This window comes from Arachis ipaensis, chromosome B03 (assembly GCF_000816755.2).
Source record: "Arachis ipaensis cultivar K30076 chromosome B03, Araip1.1, whole genome shotgun sequence".
Lineage (NCBI taxonomy): Eukaryota > Viridiplantae > Streptophyta > Magnoliopsida > Fabales > Fabaceae > Arachis > Arachis ipaensis.
In genome coordinates, this window is record NC_029787.2 from 35,791,289 (window position 1) to 35,801,506 (window position 10,218).

Here is a 10,218-nt window from a genome sequence, read left to right on the forward strand (position 1 = left end):
TTAGAATGTTTGACATAAAAAGTTATAATATTTAATGAATATTGAATATATTTTTGACAAAAAATTTAATTAAAAAACTAACCCAGTATAAAATAATATCAAATTAATTAAATATAAAATAATTATTCAAATTCTTAAAGGTGATATGAAAAATATATTTACTTAGAATTAAGTTTAGAAGATTAAAACTTCAAAGTTGCAACTTGTTAAAATTCTCTATTAGTCTACACTAATAAAACGACACCAATATTTAGAGAATATTTTAATATTTTTGTGTAAAAAAATTTAAAAGAAATCAATAAGACATAAAATAGCATCAAAGGGACCAATTATTTATTATAATGATTATGATTATGAGTTTTAATGTAGTAATTCCTTTACAAAAATAAATTACTTATTTCTTTTCTATGTTACAACTTTGTTTACTTTTTGGTTGAATAAATTAGTTATAAATGGATAGAATTTAGATTGAAAAACCTCGACAACAAAGAAATACAAAGATGGCATAATTGGATTCCTTAATTTTGCTTTTGCGAGAGCGACCATTTCGAATAGAATATGTTGTCCATGTCCACGATGTGCATTTGAAAAATGACATAAAAGAGACACAATTCTAGATCACTTGCTCTTAAAGTCATTTTCCAAAACTATGTTGTTTGGAATCGTCATTGTGAGATACAACCTGCTGAGCCAAGTAGTCTAGAAGTGCAAGCGACACCATACCAAGAAAATTCGCTAGATACATTAATAAATGATGTATTCGGCCACCTCGGGGATACAGGTATAACGGGAATATGAATCTTTTAAAATTACGGGAATAATTTTTCATGATGTATTCAGCCAAGAAATTGTGTAACTATGCTAACTCTGAAAAAAAAAAAAAACTAATTACCTCTACAACACTGCCAACGACAACCATCTATACTGAGTAACAGCGTATGGATCGAGCTTTGGTTTTCGCGAATTGAAGAGAAGTCTCTACCGACGCTTCCTTTGTTTGCATCGCGAGCAAACTTTATGTGTTAGCTCCGGTGACGGTGCAGACATTGGGTACTGGTAAGCGGAGAGATGGATGGAAAGAGATCCGATAAAGGAGGAGAATGATTTTATTTACTTTCATGTCCTTATTCTTTCACTGCACCATATAATATGACACTTCTTTTTTTTTCTCAGAACTCATACATAATATTTTTTTTTTGGACAGCTTCAGGCCCCATTACCAGTCCCTAACTGATCGAACCCGCAACCCGACCGACTGAATATGAAAAAAGAAAAACGACGCATCTCCTTCATTCTCCATGACTGTCGCTGCTGTTATTCATTATGCTTAAAGAATACTTAAAATTATTTGACAAATAAATAATTAAAGAATTAATTTCCACCCAAAGGTGGGCCCAAGAAAACCAAAAAGATATATATGTAAAGGAACAAAAATATATGGACTATCTATATGCATATGCTCGAATAATGGCTATTCAATTTTCTTTTTAATCGTCATTTAGGGTCTGGGAGAAAAAAAGACTGTAACTCCCCCACACATATAATAACCATTTAGGCATCTCTTTGTTTAGTGACTAACTAATTAAAAGAAAAGTAAACAAAGCAAAGAGAAGAGAGAAATGGGTTTCAACAGAGGTACAGAATAAGAGTTTGCGTCAGTAGCATCTTTCCTGAGATCCATCTGAAGAGCAAACCAATGTTCGAACTATCCATGTGAAATGGCATCTCCATCTGAATTATAACAGTCTCTCTTAACACTAAGAGAAACAAAAAAAATTTTTTTTTTGTAATTATTCTAATACAATCTCTTTTACAGTAAGAGGGAAAATCGTTAATCTCTTCTCTAGTGCTGAGAAGACGATTAGCAACATCACAAAATTGGATGGTGGTACATGCAGATAGGAATGATACCAACAGATAAAAAACTGAACTCTCGTTGATCCTTACTCTGCATGTTTATAACAAAATGAACATACAGTAACACTCAATTGGTACATGACATAAGAACATACTATCCTAGATTGGTAAAATTGCTAGTCACCTTATCCCATATTTAGTAAAAAAGTTTTCAAATCATACAAACTTAATTAGGTTTCATAGGTCACAGTTTTAACCTCTTTTAACCAATAATAAAGCCGTGAAAACTTAATAGGTTATACATTCTTAGAGACCTCTTTTTATCAGTCTGAAAACTTCAAAAATTTTGTTTTAACGCATTCAACTCATTTAATAATGGCCAAACTCTATTTTGAGCTCAGTATAAAAAGGTAACTTCATAAAAAAATTGACAAACAATTTATTTTAAATACTTAAAAATAAAGATTCGTCAAAAGGATAGATGATATTTAACCCAATTGAACAAAAAAGATTTCTTAATAATTTCATTTTTTGAGTAGTTTTTATATAACTTTTTATGTAGTTGTATTAAAAATAATTTTTTCCGAATCAAATAATAGATATATTAGCATAAGTTTCATGAAATAACTGTACTCATTAATAATTTATCATGTATCAAAAATGTTGTTAATTTTTTTTATCTGATTAATTATAATTATTATTTAGTTAACCATTTTTTATATGTCATATTTTATTAAGCTTGGCTTGGGTTGAAGTAACCTATGTCGTTGGTTGACTCTAAATCTTTCCATTCAGATTTCTTTACCACTCAATTCAGTTACCAAAGACACTGAAATTAATTATGGTATCTACAATTGGTATTTGGCTTCAAAATAATCATCCAACGATCACATTCCGTAAATGATATTTGTAGTCTTTATGTTACTGTCATAGCCAGCTTTTTTTGTTTTTTTACTCTTATAAAGCTTAAATATATCAGTGAAAAATTACTATTTACTTTAGGCAGTACGGATCCATTTCTTAGAATACAAATAATCAAATTCTCGCTAACTTATGATGGTGCTATTATATACTTTCAGGAGGTTTATGGCAACCCAAGAACACTAGATCAAAGGAAAAGAAGGAATTCTGATGTTTCGACTATACGACGAGCAGGTAACCAAATACATGTAATATTATGTCTTGTATCTTAAATAGCTTGCGAAGGAAAATATTTAATTTTAGATGTAACATGCAATATAAGGAGACAGAGCTCTGCCACCACATTTTGTAGTAATTTATGGCCACCAATTAGGGTCTTCATGCTACGTAATTGATGAGTGGGATAATTGAATGGTGTTGGATCTAGAAAGTAAAACTAAACAGAAGGTCATAACTAAGGGTTCAATTGAGCTGATTAGAGATTTCTACTTTGTTGGGAGAGCGACTACTATACAGTTTACCTATGTGGGTTTTAGGATATATTCATTTCATTGTGCAATTAAATGAACCAACCTTTTAAAATTGATCTGGATAAAAACTTTTATGTGAGGGATTGATTGGACCAAAATACATTGCATAATGTAGAAAGAGCATTTCATCTAAAGTATGGCAGCAACAGTGATGCCTCATCACCTGATGTTATGGTACTATCCATGTTCGAACCATCTGAGCTTTAGGACTCGTCTGATGAAAATGAAGATTTAACAATGGAAGATAAAAGCCCGAATAATCCAAAAATTATGTGGGATCAAAGCTATTCATAAGTTGAGTCGAGCAAACAAAGTTCTGAAAGAGAAGAAATACCTGACAACGGGTAATGTGACACTTAATTTTTGTTTTCACCCATAAATTTTATTTCTGGATAACATTGAACTATATTTTAGAATGGAGACTAACAATTTAAAGTATCCACAAGCAGATACATTCCATATGCTTACTATAGGAAGACCCTGATACGTGTTGACCTGACTGGAAGTATATTGACAAGTTGATTCTAAATAATTCATCTCAATTTTATGCAAACACGTCAAATTCTAGTTATTCATTTATGATAGATAACCTTAACAAATTCTCCATAAACACTAACAATGGTTCGTTTGTTGTAGTACTTGGGTGTTAATTTTGCTGCACATCTTATTCTATCTGAACATTATTCAATTTGACAGATTGTTGATCCACCTTCTAGCAGAGGCAACATCCTTTTTTTCATCTACTCAAGAGTGAAGGAAGAAATACAAAGTAGAAGTTCGGGGTTGAATGGACCGAATGTTGTAAAATATATAAGTTGAAGGCAAAGAACAGTATTATCCTGAAGTTGGATTTCTTGCGGAACTGCTAGATAGATCTGATAATTGAAAGATTTTAAAGCATGTGGGTGATTGGAATCTTAAGCTGTACCTTGACCATATTTTGAATTATGTCATGAAGTCTATTGTTCATATTTTGTCCTGTCATCTATAACTATGTGAGAACCCCTATTTTAAATATGACCAACAATGGCAACTAATCACTGGTCTCTACATGAACTCTATATTATAATGAGTAAACTAAATGTATATCTTAGCATATACATTGTGTATATCTTACTCATTATAATATAGAGTTCATGTAAAAACCAGTTGTTAGTTGTCATTGTTGGTCATATTCAAAATAAGGATTCTCATATAGTTATGGATAACAAGGAAAAATATGAACAATATATTTAATGACATACTTTAAAATATGGTCAAAGTAAATCTTAAGATCCCAATCACCTACACGCTTTAAAATCCTTCAATTATCAGATCTATCTGGAGGGTCCATAGGGAATCCAACTTTAGGATAATGTTGTCCTTTGCTTTTAACTTATACATTTGACAACATTCGGTCCATTCAACCCCGAACTTCTACTCTGTATTTCTTCTTTCACTCCTGAGTAGATGAAAAAAAATATGTTGTTGCCTCTATTAAAAGGTGGACCAACGATCTGCCAAATCGAACAATGTTCAGATGGAATAAGATGTGCAGCAAAATTAACATCCAGGTACTGCAACAAATGAACCATTGTTAGTGTTTAGGGAGAATTTGTTAAGGTTATCTATCATAAATGTATAGCCAAAATTTGACGTGTTTGCATAAAATTGAGATGAATTATTTAGAATCAACTTGCCAATCTACTTCCAGTCAGGTCAGCACGTGTCTGGGTCTTCTTATAGTAAGCATATGGAGTGTATCTGCTTGTCGATATTTTAATTATTAGTCTCTATTCTAAAATGTAGTTCAATCTTATCCAGAAATAAAATTTATGGGTGAATACAAAAATTAAGTGTCACATTACCCATTATCAGGTATTTCTTCTCTTTCAAAACTTTGTTTGCTCAATACAACTAATGAATAGCTTTGATCACACATAATTTTTGGATTATTAGGGCTATTACCTTCCATTGTTAAATCTTTATCTTCATCTGATGACTCCTAAAGTTCACATGGTTCGGACTCGGATAGTACTATAACATCAGGTGATGAGGCGTCACTGTTGCTGATGTACTTTAGATGAAATGATCTTTCTATATTGTGCAGTGTATTTTGGTCCAATCAATTTCCTACATAAAATTTTTTATCTGGAACAATTTTAATAGGTTGGTTGATTTCATTGCATAATGAAATGAAAAATATCCCAAAATCCGCATAGGTAAACTGTATAGTAGTCCCTCTCCCAATAAAATAAAAATCTCTAATCAGCTCAATTGGACCATTAGTTATGACCTTCTGTTTAGTTTTACTTTCTAGATCCAACACCAAGCAATTATATCACTCATCAATTACGTAGCATGAGGACCCTAATTGGTGGTCATAAATTACTACAAAATGTGGTAGCAGAGCTCTGTCTCCCTATATTATATGTTACATCTAAAATTAAATGTTGCCCCTCACAAGCTATTTAAGATACAAGACATAATATTACATGTATTTGTTTACCTGTCCGTCGTATCGTCGAAATCTCAGAGTCCCTTCTTTTTCTTTGATCCAGTGTTCTTGGGTTGCCATAAATCTCCTGAGAGCATATAACAACACCATCATAAGTTAGTGAATCTTCGATTATTTATATTCTAAGAAATGGATCCATACTGCCTAAGTAAATAGTCATTTTTTACTGATATATTTAAGCTTTATAAGGGCAAAAAAAAAGGTAGGCTATGATAGTAATATATAGAGTACAAACATCATTTACAAAATGTGATCATGGGATGATTATTTTTAAGCTAAATACAAATTGTAGATACCATAATTAGTTTTAGTGCCTTTGATAAATGAATAGAGTGGTAAAGAAATCTGAATTGAAACATTTAGAGTCAATCAATGACATAAGTTACTTTAATCCTAAGCCAAGCTTAATAAAATATGACATATAAAAAATAGTTAACTACACAATAATTATAATTAATCAGATAAAAAAATTAACAACACTTTTAGTACATGATAAATTATTAATGACTACAGTTATTTTATGAATCTTATGCTAATATATATGTTATTTGATTCGGAAAAAATTATTTTTAACACAACCACATAAAAAGTTATATAAAAACTACTCAAAAAATGAAATTATTAAGAAATCTTTTTGTTCAATTGGGTTAAATATCATCTATCCTTTTGACGAATCTTTATTTTTAAGTACTTAAAATAAATTGTTTGTCAATTTTTTTATGAAGCTACCTTTTTATACTGAGCTTAAAATAGAGTTTGGCCATTTAATAATGAGTTGAATGTGTTAAAACAAAATTTTGAAGTTTTCTGACTGATAAAAAGAGGTATCTAAGAATGTATAACCTATTAAGTTTTCACAACTTTATTATTGGTTAAAAGGGGTTAAAACTGTGACCTATGAAACCTAATTAAATTTGTATGATTTATAAACTTTTTTACTAAATATGGGATAAGGGGACTAGCAATTTTACCAATCTAGGGTAGTATGTTCCTATGTCATGTACCAATTGAGTGTTACTGTATGTTCATTTTCTTATAGACATACAGAGTAAGGATCAACGGGGATTCAGTTTTTTACCTATTGGTATCATTCCTATCTGCATGCACCGCCATCCAGTTTTGTGATGTTGCTAATCGTCTTCTCAGCACTAGAGAAGAGATTAATGATTTTCCCTCTTACTGCAAAAGAGATTATATTAAAATAATTACAAAAAAAAAATTTTTGTTTCTCTTAGTGTTAAGAGAGACTATTAGAATTCAGATGGAGATGACATTTCACATGGATGGTTCGAACATTGGTTTGCTCTTCAGATGGATCTCAGGAAAGATGCTGCTGACGCAAACTCTTATTCTGTACCTCTGCTGAAACTCCTTTCTCTCTTCTCTTTGCTTTGCTTACTTTTCTTTTAATTAGTTAGTCACTAAACAAAGAGATGCCTAAATGGTTATTATATGTGTGGGGGAGTTACAGTCTTTCTTTCTCCCGGACCCTAAATGACGATTAAAAAAAAAATTGAATAGCCATTATTCGAGCATATGCATATAGATAGCCCATATATTTTTGTTCTTTTACATATATATCTTTTTGGTTTTCTTGGGCCCACCTTTGGGTAGAAATTAATTCTTTAATTATTTATTTGCCAAATAATTTTAAGTATTCTTTAAGCATAATGAATAACAGCAGCGGCAGTCATGGAGAATGAAGGAGGGGTGTTGTTTTTTTTTTCATATTCAGTTGGTCGGGTTGCGGGTTCGGTCAGTTGGGGACTGGTAATGGGGCCTGAAGCTGTCCAAAATAAAAAAAAATATTATGTATGGGTTCTGAGAAAAAAAAAAAGAAGTGTCATATTATATGGCGCAGTGAAAGAATAAGGGCATGAAAGTAAATAAAACCATTCTCCTCCCTTATCAGATCTCTCTCCATCCATCTCTCCGCTTACCGGTACCCAATATGTGCACCGTCACCGGAGCTAACACATAAAGTTTGCTCCGATGCAAACAGAGAAAGCGTCGGTAGTGACTTTTCTTCAATTTGCGAAAATTGAAGCTCGATCCTTACGCTGTTACTCAGCATAGATGACTGTCGTTAGCGGTGTTGTAGAGGCAATTGTTTTTTTTTTGAATACATCATGACATTATAATGATAATTTGGTGTTGTAGATTTAAACTTTAATGAATTTTATTTTTATTAAATTTTGCATTCTAATTAATATTTTATAAAATAAGAAAAAACTATATATATGCATAGTATAAATATTTTGACAGTACATTTCAAGTTGAAACCGCCGCGAACAGCGGAGGGCAAAAAACCACCGCTATTCGAAGTTCAAAATAGCGTTGGTACCAAAAAAACTCCTGTAATTTATTGCAAGACACCTAATTGCGTCATTTTATTAAACTGCCATTACGCAATTTGTGAGGGTTAAAAATCGCCGCAAATAAGAAAAAAACCCTGCAAATTAGCGTGTTTTTTATAGTGTTAGTTGGAATACTATGGCAAGACCGAAATTAGAAGGTGGACTAAATTTTAAGGACCTATGAGCTTAGAATTTGGCGCTATTAGCAAAATAATGTTGAAAAGTTATCTCTCGACCACAATTGCTCCTATCTAGACTCCTCAAAGATAAATATTTTCGATACAATTTTATAATGAATGCAGAGATCGGAGCAGTACCTTCGTAGGAGTGGCGTAGCATATTGGAAGGGCGTAAGGTTGTTGAAAAGGGATTGATTTGGCGAGTTGGTGATGGGTCCAGTATCCGAATCTTCAACGATCCTTAGCTTGCTCCTCCATATCCTTGTGTTGTCCCTCCATCTAAAGCTTCCAATCTACAAAATCAACTACTATTAATGGTCAAGAACTTAATACTTTCTAATGGTCTGTGGAATCAAACTCTAATTAGAACTATTTTTTCTGAGGGCACTAGTTAGCGTGTGCTAGCAACAACAATTAGGGGTAGAGAAGATAAAATTTATTGAGCCATTAATAAAAGTGGTTTGTATGAAGTTAGTACTGGGTACCATGTGACTTATGGGTTCTCGCATCCTCCTATTGAATTTTGCCCAGAGATTATGAGACAACAAAACTTGTGGCAAGAACTGTGGAAGCTGAAAATCTCAGCGAAGATTAAGATTTTTATCTGGAAGGGCTTCCATGAAAAGCTTCCACTGCTGCAAAAGCTTCATCATTGCATCCCATCGATTCAACCCACCTGTCGAATATGCTTACAATTTCCAAAAACAATCAATCATTGTATCTTCCATTGTGAGAAATCAATGGAGATTTGGTCAAAAATTGGTTTACCGATTGTTAGAAGGGGTACTAAAGATTCTAATTTCTATGTTGAGTGGAACTTGAAAATGGGATTCTTACGTACCCAACCCAATAACTCATCTCAAAGGATGATGATGGTGGTTTTGAGCTGGTCCTTATAGAAGGCTAGGAACAGGTTCATCTTTGATAATGTATCAACTAGTGTGGAAGAGATAATGGCGTCAACTTTGAAGCTGTAGAAGGAATTTCAACAAATCCTCAATTCCTAATTGATGAGCACTTTGCTTTCTTTTATTTCTCTTATTAGATTATTATATGATGTTATCTCTATAGTAGAGTATTGAGAGTCTTCCGTTTCTTTTGCTTGTCCCATATATGGACACCTATATGTTTCTTTCATTTCATGAATGGAATTATCTGACTTTAGAAAAAAAAAAAACAATTCACAAAAATGTAACATGATTTTGTTCTTGTCTTTTCCCCTCAGATTGCTGGCAATTACTAGCAGTTCATATTTTTTTTGTTGCCCACAGTATTTTTTAACTCGATAAGTTAAGAACTAATACGTTGTGTATTTAAATTCTATTTAAGGGTCTATGGCTGGCTAATATGTTACTGCATGCACAAGGCGAGATTCGAACCCCAACTTGTTTAAACGGACGAATGAGTTGATCACTCGACCAACCCAAATTGATTAGCATTTCATATTTTTATTGACCCAACATTGTAATGAGATTTTACACTGTGGGTGCCCAACCATCATCTTTTTGGTGTGATCCACCCAAAAAAAAATAATTTAAGCTTTTTTCTTTTTCATACACGACCCACATGATATAAACATTCTTTTTGTAAGTACATTTACGAATTTACCCTACGATAACCAACAACATTTATCGCGCATCAAGTACACTAAGAATCTGCAATTAGCTCGCCATATGTCATGTGTTTATAGGTAAGTCAAATCTTTGCCATTCTTAGTCACTAGAGACCTTTTTCATTAACTTTTTGTCATGCTAATTTAGATCATGATCAGTTTGGATAAATAACTTAATCAAGCTCTTTTAGAAAAAGACTTAAAACATAAGAACTTATATTAAAAATAGTTTATAAATAAATTATTTTGTATTTTATTTTTTAGT